The following is a 20,694-nucleotide window of genomic DNA, read 5'->3' on the forward strand; positions in this document are numbered from 1 at the left end:
ACGAGCATATAAGCTATATAAGAGCAATTATTCGAATCTGTAAAGGGTCTACTTTTATTTGTACAAACTCATAATAACAACAAAACATTGCGCTATTGTAAAATGAAATAAACAGACAGGGTGCGATTTCTCCCGTCTCTGTCCAATCTCTTTACAGACACATAAATCAAACACCCTGAATCTTAGTGAATATTTGTCTCACAGACATAATAAATATATGTATAGAAGGCTCAAAAAGTCTCCAATTCACGTATAATAAAATTTTTCTCTGGTTATGTAATCCGCATGAAAGTTATAAGAGGTACATTTTCTCCGGTATCACCTCATTAACCGTCCGTGTGGAAACATAGCAAGGATTCCATTTGGTGTAGTGATAATTTACGTAATTTAAAACACCATAATTACTTTAAAACGTTTACAACAATATTTTGTCTTTATGCTCTATTGTTGTATATTGTATTATAATAAACATACATTTGTGTAATGCATCAATATTTGTCCATGCCTTTGTTGATTAGGGTATAAAAAAATTGGAAAGTATTAATTTAAGGTACATTTAGAACAGATAAAAATTTGGGATTAAGTTAAAAATAATTGTGAATTAACTCGTGAAAATCATGCGATTACTCCCGATTAAATATTTTAATCGATTGACAGCCATAATATTAATATGACTTTACATCCAGTTACAGTGTGACACTTAAACAGGGAGTAGTAATTGCTACTTTTGTAATGGCAACTTAAGTAAACCAGTGAAGTCAGTACTTCACAGTGGCGGCTACTGGTCTGTCAGAGAGGGGAAGCTCATTTTCGGCCTACATCATAAAATTGTCTATTTATTTAAAAGTAAATTCTGCCCTACGTTCCTTTTCAAGAAAATGGTCTGTGACCCTGTCGTACCAACTAGGAGTCTTTTCAAGTGACTTGACCAGTGTCCTCTCAATGGCCAGCAGAGCTAGGCTGCTTAAACGGCCTTGGCCCATTGTGTTTCGGGTGTAGGACTTGAGTCGCTTTAAACAGGAGAAGCTCCTTTCTACACCTGCAGATGTAGCTCCAATTGTTGCCACTAATGAGAACAGTTTGTAAAGCTGAGGCATTGCACTGTCCAACTCCATGTCTTTAAGGAACACCAAGTAATCACACAGCTTTCCCCTGTTACCCTGCAAGTCCTGATCTGAATACAGGACTTGAAGTTCTGACCTCAGTCTTCCTGAATCAAAGTGATGGCCATGAATGAAGGAATGAATGAATGAATGAACGATCTAAAAAAATATTAAACTCTGTAAAACTGAAACAAGGAATGTGGTGTATAATTGTGTGAAATGTATGATGAAAATCAAGCAATTTCGCCAAGCAAATATCAAAGAAATAGGTTGCAGCAGTTTTTATTTCGACTGAACTTGAGAAATCCGCGATGGGACTGAGCGCGAATAGCTTCAGTGATTCCTTATAGTACAGAATCGCTGTCAGTCAAAAGGAGATGCAGTCTTTCGACAGACCCTCCAATCATCACGCAGAAGCTCGGCGTCCGGGCCAGCCCACTCCCATTCACCCCAGAGACGCTGAGCGTCCGTGGGCGGGACATAATCGCAGCGTTTATCCAATGACCGTCTAGTTTCGAAGCGCTGAAAAAAACCGTTCAAAGCAGCCCCATTGAAGTCAATGGACGCTGGGCTTCAATAGGGAAATGCACTGTGACGCTGCGGGAATGTATGAGAAGGAAATCGAGTCAGCCGACCTGCTATATGTAACTGATTCTGAACGAACTCGTCTTTGAGATGAACGTTTTCTAACGCATTTTTAGTCAATAAAATGTTAATACAATAGTACATATTTGACCATTAATTTTGTGATATTATAAGGGAAGCCGAGCTTCCCTTGCAGTCTTAAAGAAATCGCCTCTGGTACTTCAAATTTTACCAGAGGTTTTTTAACATTTGCCCAGACTTGTTGAGATCGGAACAGAAAATTGATCCATATGGGAAAAGGTGGTGAAGGTAAGAAATGTGCAGGTGCCAGCTTTTAAATAGGCGTCCAAATATTGATAAATAAATATTTGATTGCTAAATATTGTACCCTAATTGGAGTAGCTGTTTAGTAGGATCATGATTTTGCATACCATCGCATGAATGACTGCCTGACACATAATATATTATTACGTTTATGATTAACAATCAAATGATTAATTAGTTGCTATGAATACAGGTGTCAGTTGTCTTCTAATGAAAGAGTAATTGAGGCAGTGTTGCTGATGCAAAGTAGCCCTTCGTTACTACACACCAAGAAACTGAATTAGGATACAATTATGAGTCATTTGCAAACTATTAAACATTAAAGTGTTGGTTACTTTAAAACCAACCTTCATCTGGGAAATCACAGGGAAATGTATGTGAATATTTGATATGGTAACTGGTTGCATATGTCAGATTTATTGCATGAGTCGACCAGAATTAAAGCTGTTGCTATCAAACATTGTTTACTTAATCAACTAAGTCAGTGTAATGGTGCAGGGACAGATCAAATAGGCCAATTCGATGGAAGGTTTGCGAATGTTTGTACCCTGCTGCTGGTGTAGTCAATAAGACAGCTGAGATTAAAGTGACAGTGTGTTGAACATAAAATAGGCTTTTGTAAAGGTTCAAATTGAACGACAGTGATCTGACATATGTTTATATGCACAAACCTACATTACAAACAGTAGTTGTTAAAACCTCCTGTGATTTCAGTTGTATCTTGCAACTCAAGATTTAAACCCAGTTAAAATCTACCTATTCAATACCCAAGATGCAATTATGCAATTTCCACAGAACAAATTGGATTTATCAGTGATTACAGATGTAAGAACAAACAGTGATGTGTTGATTGGGAAACAATTTAGTTTTAAAAAGTGTGCAGGTTATTATACTATAAAATATAATAAAAAAGTCAACTCTCACCATGTTAAATGTATTACCAGGCTCTGGGGGTTTCTGTGTAGCTTGAATGTGCACACAGGTGCATTCTGAAAGAAAGGTATTTTTGTAAAACAAGCAGTTCAAGCAAGTGTAGTGATTACACAGACACCTGATGTCTTGTGTACAGGTGTACATGAACCAAGATTGTGTATACACTTTTATCTGTAACTGAGCAAACATCAAACAAATCAGTCATTTTTATTATAGTAACTTGTTTGTTGTTAGTAACAATTTATTAATACTTATATATCTTCAGCTCCATAACAAAACACGCTAATGTCGGCATCATAGACAATCTTTTGCCAATATGTCTGTTGAACATCATAATCTACAGAAATTTGCTCACAATTTTTTGAGCCCCGCTGTTTGTCTAATGTGCACAGGTCAAAACTTTTAATCTCCAATCTATCCCTGTGGCACGGGCCTTTGATTTTCTGAATAGAAGCTGCATTGTTAAAATTAATGACAGTGTGTCCCATAGGTGTCCCTCAGGGATGCGCTAGCCCTTTGGCTATTATCGATTTACTCTAACAACCTGGTATTATGTTCTTGCTTTGTCAATGTACAGAAATATCCAGAAAGCATAACAGTTGGGGCAATTATACTAGCACAAAGGTGCATTGATAGTTATCACAGAGAGCTACAAACCCACGTAATTGAAATGATTTGACATGAAATACAGCAAAAGTAAAAAAAAAAAAAAATGGATAATAAACTTTAGATGCTGTTGAGGATTTTTTATTAATATAAAGTATAAATATACTGCCGTGTCAAACACTTCAACTGGAAACAATTTTTAGTGACAATTAATAGATGTAATTTAGCAGTATATGAATGACAGTTCAGCATACACTATAAACTATAAATATATATATTTTACATTCCAGTTTTAATTAAACAATTAATTAAATAATTTTAAGGGACACATGCATGGTGCTTTTGTATGTGACACAAACTTGGTATTTGAATGATATATGATATAAATAATTACTTTAACCAAACAAATATATAAATGAACAGTTATTATACTTCATTCAAATAAAAAAAAATTTCTTACTATTTCCTAACAATAACAGCTTTACACTCTTTTGGCATACAGTCAGTTAGTCACTTCTAACATTCGACTGAAATACTTTGCTATTCCTTGTAAAACTTGCCAATGGTAACTTGTGATCCAGTTAATCCCTGACCAGTTCATTAGGATTTAAGGGAAGTGACAGGCAGGCCATTCAGTGATAAATAACACTCCAGCCAACTTTTTGCTGTCTAAAATTATGTTTTGAAAGCTTGGATGTATGGTTTAGGTGAACCCCAAACCATTAAGCTTCCACCTCCCTGTATATAAAAACTTCTCTCCTGTACTCTATCTTGCATAAGTTCTTTTGTTAGAGACAGATTTGGACTCACCTGTCCACCAAACTTTCCTTAAGACATTTACTGTTTAATTTTTGTGAGTTTTTTCCCTTTACATAGTGTGTTGTCTATAATCAAATTGGACATGCATGAATCCAATTTAAATGAGTGCTTAATGAGTGCTTATATTCTTTACATAGAATCTAAAGCCTAGGGCTGAAAAGGAATCAACATTCCTTATGACTTTCTTTATTTACACTGAGGGTGTTGTTGCTCTTTGTTCCATGGAAATCCAAAATAATCCATCGTAAAAAAAAAAAAAAAAAAAAGAGCAAATATTCTAATGGGAATGTCAGAAAGAAAACCTATTAATAAAAATATATATTTGAAAGACAATAAGTGTTTCACATTTTATCAGCTGAACTTTGTGTGTATAGCATGTTCCTTACATGAACCTTTAAGTTTTTTCAGTTTTTACTAGGATTTTGGTGCTAGAGATCATGCTCCATTTAAACTGTATGGAAACTCCTGGTTTTTCAGCATTTGCTTTCAAATGATTTAACTTATTATAAGCTGAAACTCTAAAGTCCATTCATCCTGCACATGTGGCTGTCCATGTGTCACTCCTCGGGCCATTCAAATACAGTCCCTCAACAGCATATCTCTAATAGCAAGTGGCAGCCTGCTCTGTGCAAAGAGCAATATTGACACAAGTGTTTGCAGGAAAAGAGTGCCCATCTTATTATCTGCTGGTTGGCATGAACACGGAAGCCTTGTGGCTGCAGAGAAGCTCCACTGCTCGTGTTTGTACAGCTAACAAATCTTCACGCCTGGTTAGTTGACGATTCCAAGAACGCCGCTATTGTCCATCACGCATTCTGTGTCTGCCTCCGATAACACGCATGCGGTCCAGTCATGGAGAAAGGAAAAAAGATTGCATCATGACATTGTGTTGTATTCCTTCAAAAAGTAGGATCCCTCTGGCATGAAATACGGAATTCTGCAGTCAGACGCGGTTTTTATTTGTTTGCGTTTAATCATTTGCATGACGGCTTTTCGAGGAAATGTGACTGGAATACAAATGTCGAAGTTCAAAATGCCTACTAGCTTAGCCCACTCAGTTAGAACACCGCCACAAGTTTGTGATTGTGCATAAGATGAGCCGGCGGCAAGCTAGCCCGAAAGTGTAAATGTATATATATAGGCGTACAGTCTGTCCTCACCTCCTCATAAGAAAGAATATTGGAGTATAACAGTTTTTTCTAGTGTGATTGCTCACTTATTCACACACTGCCACAGGGACTGGTGTAATACAGAAAGAAAGAATGATCCAAGCAGGAGGTGATATTTAAATGTGTATATACTATGCCTGATTTGAATAAACATCATATTTAAATTACAATTTAATTACATTGACGCATTTCACTCCTTACATTTTCATTTACATATTTAAAAACCACTCATTATGCGTACAATGCAGATTTCTTTAAAACATTTTGTTACTTCCAAACTAATTTAATGTTAACTGACATTTTACAGAAACACCATTTATTCCTTAATCTCTATACAAGAACGATGTTGCAAGAAACCTTGTGAAATTGTGTGTATTGTTAAACCTTTAAATAAGAGGTGCTCAAACTATTTCTTGAAGGGAAAAAAAATTAACTTGATTGCAGGATGTAGTCCAAAAGTAAATGTTAAAAATTATACTGTACCAAACTGTATTATAATACAATTTAAATTGCCATGGTTCCATTCATTTTGATTTCATAATAATTTAGAAAGAAAGAAAGAAAGAAAGAAAGAAAACATACTGTAACGCTGTAATTTGCTTAACTAATGCAGTTTTATTCTCTAGTTTTCTCATTCAATAAAACTTAAAGTATAATGAAAAAATAGAAATAATCCCATTTAAATGCCAAAGAATTCCAGTCCCAAATTTAGCACATATTCTAAATGTTCTTTATATATATACATATATATCCTTACTGTACTTGCTCAACAGTTTCTGTACATGTTTCAATCTGCATAGTCTTTATATTTATTTGATGTACATATATTTACATATTAACAGTATCAACACTAGTCAATTTGCACAATGCTACTACTGTGTTTGAATGTTGGAAGAAAATTGTAGTTCAAAGTGTAAAGTATTGAAATAATGCCTATAGTGTATCTTATTTATAGACTTAATTGGACTTTTATTATGTGTCTTATGGAACTCTTGCAGAACCTGGATGTAATATAAGTGATCAACCAATGTAAAATCCATCAGTGGCTTCATTCTACATTCTGGCTTTGCTCTGCTTTTGCTCAAAAAAAAAAGTAAATGAGAAATGTTATGCTGTACACAGCTGCAGTGTTTTCTCTATGTTGTTCTAGTTTGCACCAGATTATTTATCATTTGTGCCAATAGCTCCAGAGTGGACATTTCTTGCAAAGAAAAGACCAGCAAAGAAAGACCACTTTTACTTTCAGGTTAGCATTGTTAGATTTAAAGCGTTGATCATATTTGGTATTGTGAAATGTTCTTATTAGCACACTTGAAATGATTAAAAGAATAGAAATAAATAAATAAGGCATTTTCTTTTTTATGTGTGCTCAGATAACATTAAAAGGAATATATAAAAAAAAAGGAATGAAGACATCGTACATCACATTTTGTTTTTAGCTGAAAATCAACAAATGAATGAACACAATGTCTGCAGTCCTTTTTATTAGTCTTGTTATAAGAGATTGACTCATATTGCATTTCTTTTTAAGCTGATTGAACTACATCATTTTAGACACAGTGTGTTTTCAGAGCTTTAGGAAAAAGCTATGTGAGCTGCAGGATAACACAAACAAATATCAAAAAATGTTGTTTACGCACTAGACTTACAGGGATGTTTCCTGCAAGCACAAGTAACCCACATCATCTTCCAGGATCAGTGATGAGGACAACAGATGAAAGCAGAGCATGGATGCAGGAGTGTGTTAATATTGGAGCGGACGTAAGGGAGACCACTCATTTAATGTCAGCTGAAGGAGAAGCGTAGGTACGGGTGACTGAATTCCTCTATTACCCCATCTTGTCATGCTTGATTTTAAATAACAGCAGGTGCGTGGATATCACCAGGACATATCTGCTTCTTCGCAGGCTGTCACAGACTGGGAGGGAAAACAGAGAAGAGAGTCAGAGCTGGATGACAGTCTCTCCACAGTCAAGCTATTTACATGACAGCCAGGCAATTGCACAGGAGCAAACTTTCAAAGCATCATTACTGAAATGCTTCAGTATCAATGGCCTACTTTTCTCAAATTTCACGATTTTTCACAAAAACCTCTTTCATGCGAGTTAAATGAGATGAATTGGTGGATACAGTGTATAAGGTGAATGTACAGTATTTGGCCATGTACTGTTGAACCACTGTAATATTTTTGCAGATGAATGATTACTTTTACATACTCAGTGGGAGCTTTAATAGATTCGAGAAACAGAGAGAAAAATACACTCACTAAAGACTTTATTACTGTAGGAACTCTTGTACACCTACTCATTCATGTAATTATCTAATTAGGCAATTATGTGGCAACAGTGCAATGCATAAAATCACTGCAGTTCAGGACAGCAGCTTCGGGTGATGAGCACATCAACCGCCAGAATGTGGAAAATGATCCCAGGCATTTTAACAATAGCATGCTTGTTGGTGCCAGGTAGGTTGGTCTGAGTATATTTATTTACAGCTGCTGATCTCCTGGGATTTTTATAAATGACAGTCTCTCCATTTTTTTAAGAAAAAACATCCAGGACCTCTGTTTTTTGATGAGAGAGGTCAACAGAAAATGGCCAGACTAGGTTGAGCTGTACAGAGGCTACAGTAATTCGTATAGATTAAGTGGTAGCTCAGTGGTTAAGGTTCTGGGTTATTGATCGGAAGGTCAGGGTTTCAAGCTCCAGTGTCTTGGGCCCTTGAGCAAGGCCCTTAACTCTCTGTGCTGCAGGGGCACTGTATCATATAAACTGTGACAAGTATAAAGCACAAAGATTTACTCTGTACTAGGGGTGTATCAGTGCACAAAATTCACGATTCTGTAGGTACTTTGGTTTTTTTAATCACTGTTTGGTACAATTTCGTTACGGTTCGGGGGAAGAAGCGCAAGATTGCTTGTGTTTCTTTTATTATCGCAGTTTATTAACATTTGTGATCATTAACAGTTTACATTTTGAAAACAATTTTAAATAAAATGCCTGCTTGGTGAAATATTAAAAGAAATGTTTTATAATATTTTATAAAAAATTTAATAGAATTATTAAAATGTATGCAATACATATTTTATTGTATTGATTAAATTAAGTAATCAATTAGATGTAATTAAATTGATTAAATCAAAGGAAAATTTTTATTTCATAGTTTGTTAGACTCCATTTGGGTAATACAGATGTGTATGTAAGTGTGTGTGTTTGTTTGTTTGTGTGTGTGAGTGTGTGTTTTATATGATATTTAATTTTCTAGAGAAATGATCTACTTAACTGTTCTACTTTTTTAGAATACATTAACAAATGTCTTTAAACCTTCCATCATTCATTTAATTACTCCCTCAAAATGCGGAATTGTCAGGACTTTCCATCCGTAGCGCTATGTATCTTTTTGCCTTTTCATGCATGTGCAAAACAAATCTTATTACCGGTAGCCACGGTGACCCTGCGTATTTGGGCATACGTTAGGATTAGTTAATACAAACCAATCATTGTTTAAATGCAACAGGCTGAGTACAGAGTATTTTTTCTATCCCTTCATGGCCAAAATTGATCTTTTAAAGAAAACCTCAAGCAATATAATGCAAAAGTCTTTTCATACTGGTTTCATGAATATGACAATGAGTTCAGTGTTATTCAGTGGCCTTTCCAGTCACTGGATCCGAATCCAATAGAGCACCCTTGGGATGTAGCAGAACGAGAGATTCGCAGAATGAAAGTGCACCTGAAAAATCGGAAGAAATTTTATGATGCAATCATGTCCACATAGAGAAGAATCTTAAAGAACTTTTTCTTTTTTTCAGAAGATTTGAGGGTGCTTTGAGAGCAAAGGGAGGCCCTACCCAATATTCTTGTAGTGCTCCCAATAATATTGTTAAGTAAGTGTATATTAGCATGTTTTATACATTATTATATATGTTAATGTTTTTTACACTATTTCTAGTTTATAGCTACTGCTATTATTTACTGCACTATAAATATTTGCAGCTATTATGATTTTACTGTTTTAAAGTGTGTCTGTCATTTGTTTTTGATTTTATATAAATAATCTTAATGACATTTTTTATCACAGTTTTATCAATATGATTAAACCACAGTGTAAACAAACAAAGTAAACGACCTAAATCTTAGTGGAACTTATTAACTGGTCACTCTCAGATATTATTGCACCTTAAACAAGTGCTTTGTGAAAGGCAGATGCACTCTGAGAGTCAACCTGTTAAATCTGTTTTTCAAAACTTTTGAGACGTGTATATAATCAATGTAATTTGAATGATTTGAAAAAATATTGCATGTTTTTTCAATTTACATAAAATCCAGCATGTATTTTCCTCCAACCTACACTATTGTCATGTTTGGAGCTTGTTTTTTTGCGGTGATCCTCCTACAACAAGTCAAAATCTTTTCGATATTGAATTTTTTTAAGCTTTTGTTCTATTTTTTCCCAAGTAAAAAAGTTCCTAACTAAATCAGATTTCTTCAACTACTATAAGAAACATATGATTAATCTGCTGATCAGAAGACACTTACTGTATATGCTTACATAATAATTCTTTCTGGTCTCACCTTTGAATAATCAGCGGTGTGGTATTATTCATTACTGCAATAATTTTAATATAACAAACATTACATTTTAGCAATTATAAATCATTAGCATTATTAATTACAAAGTCACATATTCTGAAGATTATCTAAACTTAATGTGTAACAGTTGAGACATTCGAGCTCAACTTATTAATTACCACAACAATTATTATTAATACAGTGGTGCATATTTGTCATTGTGGGCAAGATTTTACTTAGATGAAATTAATATTTTGGAAATATGGGTCATTAAAAGGAATATTGGTAAAAAAATTTTTTTTTTTTATCATCAAGTGATATGTGGTAAATCTTCTTCCCCTTTTGGCTTCTCCAATTAGGGGTCGCCACAGCGGATCATCCATCTCCATACCCCCCTGTCCTCTACATCTGCCTCTTTCAAACCAAAAGTGATATGTGGTAACAATTTCCCCCCACAATTTCCTTTTATGTTAAGTGGTAGATAGCAATATTATTATTTAACTCACACATTGTTTTATAGTTACTTTTGTCCTAAGTGACTTCTGTAAAAATAAAAAGTTGCAGCTACAGCTGGTTGAGGGTTCACTATTAATTATGAGCGCAAAAACTCAATATGAAAGCATAATTATCCTTATCCGAAATGTTCTCACATTAAATATTCAAGAATGAAATGCTGAGGTGGCTTTATTCAGCATAACTGCTGATACATAGGCATGCTGCGCAGGTCAAATTTCATATTATGCCCGCTTAGCGAAGGACTTGCACGAATATGCCACATTTCTATTAGCAATAATCCGACTGCTCATACACTGCTATAAATGTGGTCTATTAAATCTGGTATCAGGATATTGCTCCAGGTCTACTCAGTTTATCTGCTATTTATTGACAGAACCCAAGTAAATTCAAAATATCCTTAAATGACTTCAGGCATCGAGCGCATTTTGATTCCCTCCAATAGGCGCCATATTGAGTAGCATTTATCGCACTCAAACACCTGTACCGAAATAAGAAAGCCACCCCATTCTTTTTTAGAAGTGACAGCGTTAGCAGGAGGATTTTTTTATGGGTGGCTGTGCCACTCTCGCCTAGCCTCTGCTGTGTCAGTGCCAGTGGTATGCCCTAAAGTAGCGTCTCTTTAATGTGTGGTAATCTCAGAGTGTGCAGCACTCTCGCTCTCGGCTGTAGGAGAGACGAGAGCTCATCTTCAACACAGTCGCAGCTACGCTGATGGGACGGAACCCATTCAGACCCCTTCGCTCAGGGTGCATGTCTGTAGAAAGCATGTTCTGAGAGGCAGCCCACTCAACTGTGCACTCCATGTTAATTCTTTTGGAGTTTTATTCATCCATTTTGTTTGTGCACCCGATATTTACAGGGCGTCTGTTTTAGTCTTTAGTTTTCAACAGAATCGCCATGTGCTCTCGCATATTCATGTGAAGTGTATTGTTGAAAAAATAATGAGATGTGTATTTCCTTCATCTTGCATCATCTCAAATACAATTTCTATTTGAAGACATTGTTTAGTCAGAGGGGGGAGATTTGAAGGGCCTTGCACAGAGTTGCTCTCTGGTGAAAATGAATGCGATGAGTAACACATGAGGAATGTGGCATCTCACTGTTCATTTCCCATTAATGTTCAAAGATCTTGTTGGTTTCTTTTGGAGAACAATGAAATGAGAATGAAGAAAAGAAGAACACATACTAGAAGTAAATATTCAGGCATCTACTGGTATGCCTTGATTATGATCTTTATTCACTAGGTTTGAATAATGGATTGAAGTCTTAGTATTATAGGGTTCAATTAGGTTTAAAACCTCCCTTGCCAATATTATAATATTATTTCTGTTAGTGTGTACTGTTAAAATATAATTGATTTATTTCATTTATTATATCTTCAATTTCCAACTGCTAGCTACATATCTCTCAATCACAGTTAAAAGTTGAAAAACCAAGCAGTATACATGTGCTTACAATGAGATGTGTAGCCACCCAATAGAACCTTTTCGAGCAATACAACAGGTGGACACTTGGAAAAATGAATGTTTTTGCAGAGCATGAATGCAAACCTGGGATGCTTGCCTGAATCTTGATGGCATCACCATGTCTGTGGTAAGATATCTTCCTTCTCACTTTATTATACAATGCCGTTTATAACCAGTGTAGGTGTTTGTTCACTCACAAAACTAAAAAAGCCTGTCCACTTGGCAGTGATCTTGGTGACAAACTTGGGCAGATGTAAAAAAAGAAAAAAAATCCAATTCACAATCAAGACGATTTTATGAAACAGTTAAAAAGCCCATAGACACGTAATTCAAGAGGTCAGAAGAAAAACAAACAAACAAGGCCTGGAATTACAGATAATTCTTCAAGACTTTGCTGTGTGTGTGTGTGTGTTTAATCCTTAAATAAATGAGCTGTGTGGGTTTGTGAGAAAAAGAGGTTAGAGCTCAGGAGCTCAGAATATGGTGACCTCTGTTGCCCTGGAGGTGCATTGACCTGATCGTCTGTAGTTTTAAAATCACTGATTAAATCTCACCAAAGAAAAACCTGTTCAGAATTAGTTTTTGGTGACAGTTACACAGAAACATTTCAAGGTTGCTTCTTGTTTCTATGTCAACCCAAATAGTTAGAAGAGACGAAAAAAACAAAACTCTTATTTTTTTTTACAGATGAGATCTAAGACAAAACCAAAGACATTGTAATAATATATTAGCATTGTGTGTATCAGCAGGCTTTCTTTAAATAAAACCTATTTTAAGGAATAGATCGCTTATTTTTAGCTAGTAGACTAGTCTAGGACCTCCATGATTCCAAATATCATAAAATATTGGTAAACTCAAAAACCAGCTGCCCATCCATCTGTTTAGGAATCTGAAGGCCTGGCTTTTGTCTTGCTTTACTAACAGGACAACTGGCCACCATGCTGTTGGTTATGTGGACAATTTTTATGCGGGGGCTTGTTTCTCACTCAAACTAGCTCTGAAAAGGTCAATTTTATGATATGTTTACAGAAATAAGGAGTTTTTTATTTGAAGAGAGGGCTCCCTCGCTTGAGCTAGACTAAAACTATCTCACACTAATGCTGTCACTTTGACTGTCACTTTAAATTCCTTTTCTTCCTTTTAACTCTGCTGAGGACATTGTTCGTTCCTCCTGCTTTACTGTGTACATGAATCCCTTTTTGCTGTGTGAAGAATGCTGCCATACACTTATTCAACAAGGTCCACCTTGGACTTTGTTTCCCTGGCTGGATTTGTTAGGATCGTCATTTTCCTCTCGGACTGCGACTAAGATCATATATATATATATATCAACTTGATGAAGACATTTCTAGTAATGATATAATATTCAAATTTATGGAGAGTCATTCACCAGAGTTTTTTTTTTTTTTTTTGTATCGCATTATTATGATTAAACAATGGACATTTTCCCAAAGCAGCTGTTTTGAGTTGCTTGTGTTACACTAATCCAGGGGTTATCTAACTTATCCTGGATTCCTGTGTATAGAGTCTGAGGTATAATCAGGATTCATAAATATTTAAAAAATAGAATTAATATATATATATATTTTAATTCTTAGCTTAAATGTAAATCTTATTTTAACCATTTTTTCAGTCAGTACTACAATACTGTATATACACCTCAATTTTATTTTGATTTCAGTTTGGCAGATGCCCTTATCCAGAGTGACTTACATTTATCTTATTTATACAACTGGGCAGCTATGGGGTTAAGGGCCTTGCTCAAGGGCCCAGAGACCAGTGCCTTAACCACTGACTACCCGCATGTATATAAATACTCAAACACTGTCCTCGTATGTGCATTGGAAATAATTGAACAAATTAAGCTATAATTTGGTCTTACATTCAAAGGTCAAAATGACACTTTCTTAACTACGAATCCTGAGGTAGTTTTGTTAGTTCATTTCTAACTGAACAGAACATTTAAAGTATTTGAGTTAGGTGAGGGACAGAGCTGTAATGGCCGTCACACTCTTGGCTCGCAGTAATTATCAGGTCTGCTGGAGGGTTGCGCTCTCACGCTGCTCACTTCTTCATTTTCATGTTGTTATGTAGAGGTGTTGTTGTGGGACTGGAATGAGAGGTAGCACCATGTCCCAGAACAAGCCATGCATCTGCGGAGCTGCTGAATCATTCCTCGGTGCAGCCGTGCAAGCTCTCAGATGTGCAAGAACAAATTAGAATCACCTTCCCTGCCTTGGCAAGAGATGTCTTGTGGAGAGAGGGTACTCACACAGGTTGCGAGGTTATGAAGAGCCAAAGGGTGGACAAATAAATAAAAATCATCCTCTGACATGTGTTTTTGATCCACATTGCTGGAAAAAATAATCAGTGAGTGTAGCATGCTGATTAGCGAGAAGAGAGAAAATATATGTATTAAGAGGGTGTCCTAGAAAACTGGACAGGCACCAGGCTCCAGGCAATTATGCACACACAAGGAAAATTAGCTTTCTTTAAAAAGCAGTGTTGGCTAATAACATATTCTGAGCACAGCACTATTAGATACTTGGTTAAGTCAGATCTGGGTTGTTCATTAAATGTTTTTTAGCTGATAAAGAAAAAAGATGAATCATGCAGGCTACCACAGACAGTTAAACAGTCAACCTCCAGTCTCTAGATTTCTTCCAATTGCCTTTTATTTGAGTCCCTTGCTTCTAAAGTGCTCACAGTTTGGCCGAAGTATGCACTCGTAATAGCAAAGTCTGATTTCTATCCAGACAGTTAATAGCATGAAATCTGCTAGACTCAATGTGTGAGTAATTCCAGTGGAGCATTTATTCCCTGATATGTATGCAATCATGCAAGCATGTCATCCTATGTATTTCTTCACTAACATTTGTAGAACTGTCTTTCAAGCTGGTAAAGTGATGTTTCACCAATGTGGATAGAAGCCTACTGTATTTAATAGTTTTTAATAGCACTCACTTTAGTTAATGAAGGTCTAGGGTTAGTTACCCAATTTGGGGTCATTTAATTAACAAATGGGGTAGTGAGACACCCTTTTTTGTTTCATTATTGAAACTATTTTAAATTAGAAATATTACTCAAATGATGACTAGTATTTGCTATTATTTATTCTTTTTTTAATGTTTCTGCGAGTCATTATCCTGACATGCAGCACAAGCTCAGCAAAAAAAGACATTTCTCTGTCTACTTCTCTTCACTAGTTTGTCAAAAAGCTAACTCTGACTCAGTAGAACCAACACAAAATCAAGAAAACATCAGGTGAAAAATTATTGAAAATGGATTTACAAGCAAGATGGTAAATAACAAGCAGAAATCAAAGGGTTCTGGAAATCCAAAACTTGGAACTGCAGAAAATATATGTATAATATATGGACGATAATGTCTGCATTCTGTGTCTTTTCACCAAACATTGTAATTTTCCTCTCACCTAATATAGAATGATGAATGCTAACAACACCTAATGGTTCCCAAATGTTTTATCCTGGCAGTTTTGTTGCTTCATAATACATTTCTCTAATAGTAATTGCCAATGTAATAATTAGCCTAAAGCTTGAATTCGACTTTGGGTATTTGTAACATTAGTTTACCATTAACTTGTAAATACTATTAACTACTAGAGGAGATTTAGTCTAAAATAAATGGTAAAAGGGTTTAATGTGTGTGTGTGTGTGTGTGTGTGTGTGTGTGTGTGTGTGTGTGTGTGTGTGTGTGTTCTTTGTATATTTACAGGTCATATTTTTTTCCAAATACCTGCACTTTATAAAAAAATAAGGAAGGCACCTGGAGTATTACAAAATATTGCTTTTAAGGTTGACAGTTCCATACACATAGAGTGGCAGAGCTTTTTTTATATATAAATAATAAAGACTTTGTGGGGAATATGTCTATCATTTCTGATATTTATTCATAGTTAGGGAGGTGGAGGTTTTCTGAAGAGACCAGGAAATTGGATTTGGTTAGGTTTTTTTTTTTGGGAGGTTCTCACTTGCATTAAATATGAATCAAGGAAGCATGTAATGAGCCTGAGACCGAAATGGATGGTGTTAAAGTTGATTGATGACTGACCATCCACTGTTCCGGATGATCAGATCACATTTGCTTGATAAAATCTCAAATCAAGCTGTCTGCCTTCTGAGGAGACCCGACTTTCAAACAATGACTGATATTGAGCTCCTCTGTGGACTTTTATGGAGAGTTTCAGTAAATGTCTTGACTGTGGAAATGGAAGCAATGCGTTATATGCAAAGTCTTCTCACTTTTACAGGTATGGACAGATTAGCAATGTAACTAGTTGCTAGTATATTTTTCCTATTAAAAATAAGAAAATAACAATGAACCGGACTTATTTTTGGATGCTGCTGAGGTCAATTTCAATCCCTAGTTACTGGCTCCAACCTTGGTTCGTTATCAGTCTTGAAAATCCTCCCAGATGCTAATGAGGACATGTGGTCCAGTAGAGTGCCTCAATCCAAGGAAAGCTGGACAAGAAACATCTTCACTCACTTCTAGAATTTCAGATAGGCCACCATGTTTAATAGATAAGTGCAGGGTATAAATTGGTACAACTGTAAATAGACGTTAAATAGAAACAGACATGCTTAAATACAAATAAAAATTATGTACAGATGTATCATTTATATGGCATTGAATTGTTTGTAGTCTGTGGATAGCTTATAATTGCAGTGCAGTTTGCAAAGGTGGGAAGTAATGAAGTACAAATATTTCATTACTGTACTTAAGTAGATTTTTCTGGTATCAGTACTTTACTTTTTTTTCATTGATTACATTATTTACACAAAGTAGTAAAGTTAGTTTTAATCTATTTGGTGACATGATAAATTTTTTTCAAGCCCATCAAACTATTTCCTGTCACTGCATGATTTTTCTAATCGACTACTGGTGTATTTCCTGGCTCTCACACAACACAGACATAGGCTAGTTTACGAAGCTAACAACAAGCAAGGCAGAGGCAAAAATAAGTATGGCTAACATAAATGAGACAGAGGGAGCCTGAAAACAAAGACATTCCTGATCACCATCTCTGCTTGTTTTCTATATTGTTTGGTTGTTCAGCCTGGATTCATTAGATACTGTAACAAAATTAAAAATTATTTTGTATTAATATATTAATATGATGTGAGGTCCAGTTACCAGCATGACCAGCATGACACTAAAACAGGTAGTAGTAATGGCTACTTTTTACTTAAGTACATGTCAGAGCCCAAACTTCTTTACTTTAACTTGAGTGGAAAAGTGTAGACAGTACTTTTACCAGAGTCTATTAAAACATACAGTAAGTATCTGTACTTCTACTTGATTGAAGGATTAGTGTACATTTGCCATCTCTGGCAGTTTGACACATTCTTAGCTATGTATCAACATTTAACTGCAATAATATAATACAAGGATATTTATGTATCTTAGGCTAATCTTTTGCTTTAATTGTGAAAAATCAAAATGTTTAAATACTTTAATAGACAGGATATGCCCCTTTACATATGTGGCAAGGTAACTAGAAATGAACCTGAGTAAGAGAACAGAGCAGAAAACAGGCTGGGGTTCAAGTAGCAGTGAGATCTGCAGAGGGGAACATCAGGCACGCAGCATGGATTAGCTTAAGAAAGCCAGGCAGCCAGAGATCAAATGAGACATATGAAGGACTGAAGCCAGCAATCTCTGATTTCTGCCTCTGAGCATGTGTGATGATCTGGCAAATCAAAGCAAACTTTCTGATGTGCCGGCTTAGATAGCAACCAGACCACATCCTCATTTGGAAGTCTGAAAGCTTTACAAAAGCCCATGGAGGCCATCATGCAAAAAGAAGTCTACATGGAAAGTCTTTGGTTGTCACACAACTTGTGCTCTCCTACTTTGGGGCCTGCCAAGGACAGGAAGCTAGTCTGCAACACAAAGGCTGGCCTGGAGACAAAGAGAAACCTGATCCAACAATGGAGATCATTATGTTCTTATTGAGATTGTAATGAAAGCTAAATGACTGCTTCTGGACTAATACCTCTTAACAGCTCATCACAGTTTTATTTCACATCTCAATTTTCCCAGTCCTAAATAGTACAAAAGTAATGGCACACAGGTCATCTCAATAACTTAATGTAAATAATTTAGACTTGTTATAATACTTGATCATGTACATAAGAAATAACATAAAATTTGACATGTATTAAAGTTTGGTTTAACATTTACAGTTTCCCCAAGACAATTAAATTCCAGTTCATAAAACCACAGTCCCTACTTGACCACGCTAACTTGCCCCTATGCACAAATGTGTATATGTGATGAACTGTAATCCAATTCAGAGTCATTTCAATTCATTTTTATTTGTATAGCCCTTTTAACAATGAACATTGTATCAAAGCAGCTTTACACAGATAATGTGGTGATAAAAAATGAATATGCTCTTTATAAGTGTAAGTTTGTCCCTGATGAGCGAGCCGGTGGCGACTGTGGCAAGGAAAAACGAGATGGCATAAGGAAGAATTCTTGAGAGGAACCAGACTCATCTGGGTTGAACCGTATTTCCATTTATTGCAGATAAACGATATTGCGGGATACAGTGATGGTGATCAGAAGCAAATTGTAGTCCTGAGTCAATGTTGCAGACTGTTGACATTGACTACAGTCCAAATCCATCCTCAAAGCTCCCGTTCTTACTCCGGAATTTCATGGAACCACCCAAAGCGTTGATGACAAACCGTCCCCAGCTGCACAGAGTGGCCTCCAATCGAAGAGAAAACTATCCAGAGGCAGGAATGGACGAAGTGGGACAATCCACGGAAGGAAGAGGGGGAGAAACAGTGGTCACTGGAACCTCAGGAGCATGTTTAACTTGACCAAGAGAGAGAGAGAGAGACAGAGAGAGAGAGAGAGAGAGAGAGAAAGAGAGAGGGGTGACAGGAAGAGAAGGATTTGGATTATTATGTGTCCTTATTGTTGTATGAAAGTTAATGTCACTGTGCAGCTTGGACTCCGGCAAGACTCGCTGTGGCAGCATAACTAAAAGGGAGAACCTGAGTGAATGTGTGAGTGAGGGGACGACAGCAAAGTGTGTTCTGTAATTTTAAATCATCACAAATATTTAATTATGTATGCGCTTATGCATGTGAAAATTGCCTATGAAAATATTTTTTTTGTAAAATAATAGCCTTTCATTTAATTTCAATTATTTTATAATCTTGTTTCTGTTGGTTTGTGCATCAGTGAGCCTTGGCTGCCCATGACCCTGTCACCGGTTCACCACTGTTCCTTTCTTGGACCACTTTTAATAGATACTGACCACTGCAGACCAGGAACAGCCCGCAAGAGCTGCAGTTTTGGAGATGCTTTGGCCCAGTTGTCTAGACATCACAATTTAACCCTCATCAAACTCACTCAATAATTTGATATCATTTTAGAGTCGTCATAAAACATTAAAATACGCTGTGGAGGTTTAATTAAATCCTCCCAATTTTTTTTTGGTATAGAAGGTGTTCATAAACCATGAAAACTATGCTGTATCTTTATGACACTTTTCAGGTAGTTAATAGACTTGGTAGTTCTCACTGTAATCCATTCTTTCTGGAACAGCGCTGCAAATTCAAATGGATCATTATATCATCGCTGGTGCAAATGTGTTGTATGAGAAAAGGTAAATCAGGTTTTCAGCATGGCTGTTTTATAGGTGGACTGAAGTAAATGTTTCCTGCAGCTCTGATGATTGGTAAGTAGATTTACACATAAATGTCAGCCATAAGAACAAGGACGAGTTGACTCAAAGTTTACAGCGATCTTGGCAAGCAGTTTGGCAGCATTATACTGGCAAATAAAGGACATGCTTCGACATTCTTTAGCACTCATTTTGGCATTTGAATTAAATGCAACATGTAGCATTTTCATTATGAATATTTCACCATTTCATCACTTAAATAGGATGTCCTTCACTATTATAAATAATATCTGAAAAATCTATGCTGTGCATAGGTCACAGAGTCAGTTAAAGCTGCTCTTGCTGACATTTAGTTGCACTGATAAATACCATGACATTTTACAAGATGGCCTTCGCTTAAAAGAAGACCCCCAATGAGGAAGTGTATCAATTTAGCCATCATCACATACTCAGCATGAAGCCGACTCAAATATGTTTCTGTATCCTGTTATTTACCCGTTCAGCAGTATGTTCCCACCAATTACAGACAAATCAGCCAACACGCAACGACTTGAAAGGCAGACTTTACCTCTACCTTCAACGCTTTGATCAAGCAATGCCATTCAGCTTTTATCCAGTTTGGATTCGCAAACAAGCCGCGAACCTTGTTCGCATATAAAAGCTTTGGCAACATCTTTGTTCTGTCAATTTTTTTAAAGGCTTGCTTAAAGGCTTGTGTCTTATTTAGTTGAAAGGCTATTAGAAAGCTGCAGCCTTCTCTGTGATTTAGATCAGCATGTTTTAGAGTACCTGCCAAGAAATCAAAGTCAATATTACACCACTTTAATGTTACTAAATATATGCATGCATGTCAAGGCCAAGAATTAAACAGGACCCCAGACGGTCACCTAGGCTTCGCTTATACCTTTAATTATTTATTAAAGAAAGACATTGTGC

General features: G+C 36.0%; 1 long non-coding RNA gene across 1 annotated transcript; it reads left to right on the forward strand.

Moving 5' to 3' along the window:
- Positions 1-1,833: 1,833 nt before the first annotated feature.
- On the forward strand, positions 1,834-8,437 carry LOC124398129. Its single transcript, XR_006928022.1, has 3 exons — positions 1,834-1,997; positions 7,233-7,345; positions 7,447-8,437. It is a non-coding gene; the product is annotated as an uncharacterized LOC124398129 (long non-coding RNA).
- The last annotated feature ends 12,257 nt before the right edge of the window (positions 8,438-20,694 follow it).

Source organism: Silurus meridionalis, chromosome 15 (genome assembly GCF_014805685.1).
Source record: "Silurus meridionalis isolate SWU-2019-XX chromosome 15, ASM1480568v1, whole genome shotgun sequence".
Lineage (NCBI taxonomy): Eukaryota > Metazoa > Chordata > Actinopteri > Siluriformes > Siluridae > Silurus > Silurus meridionalis.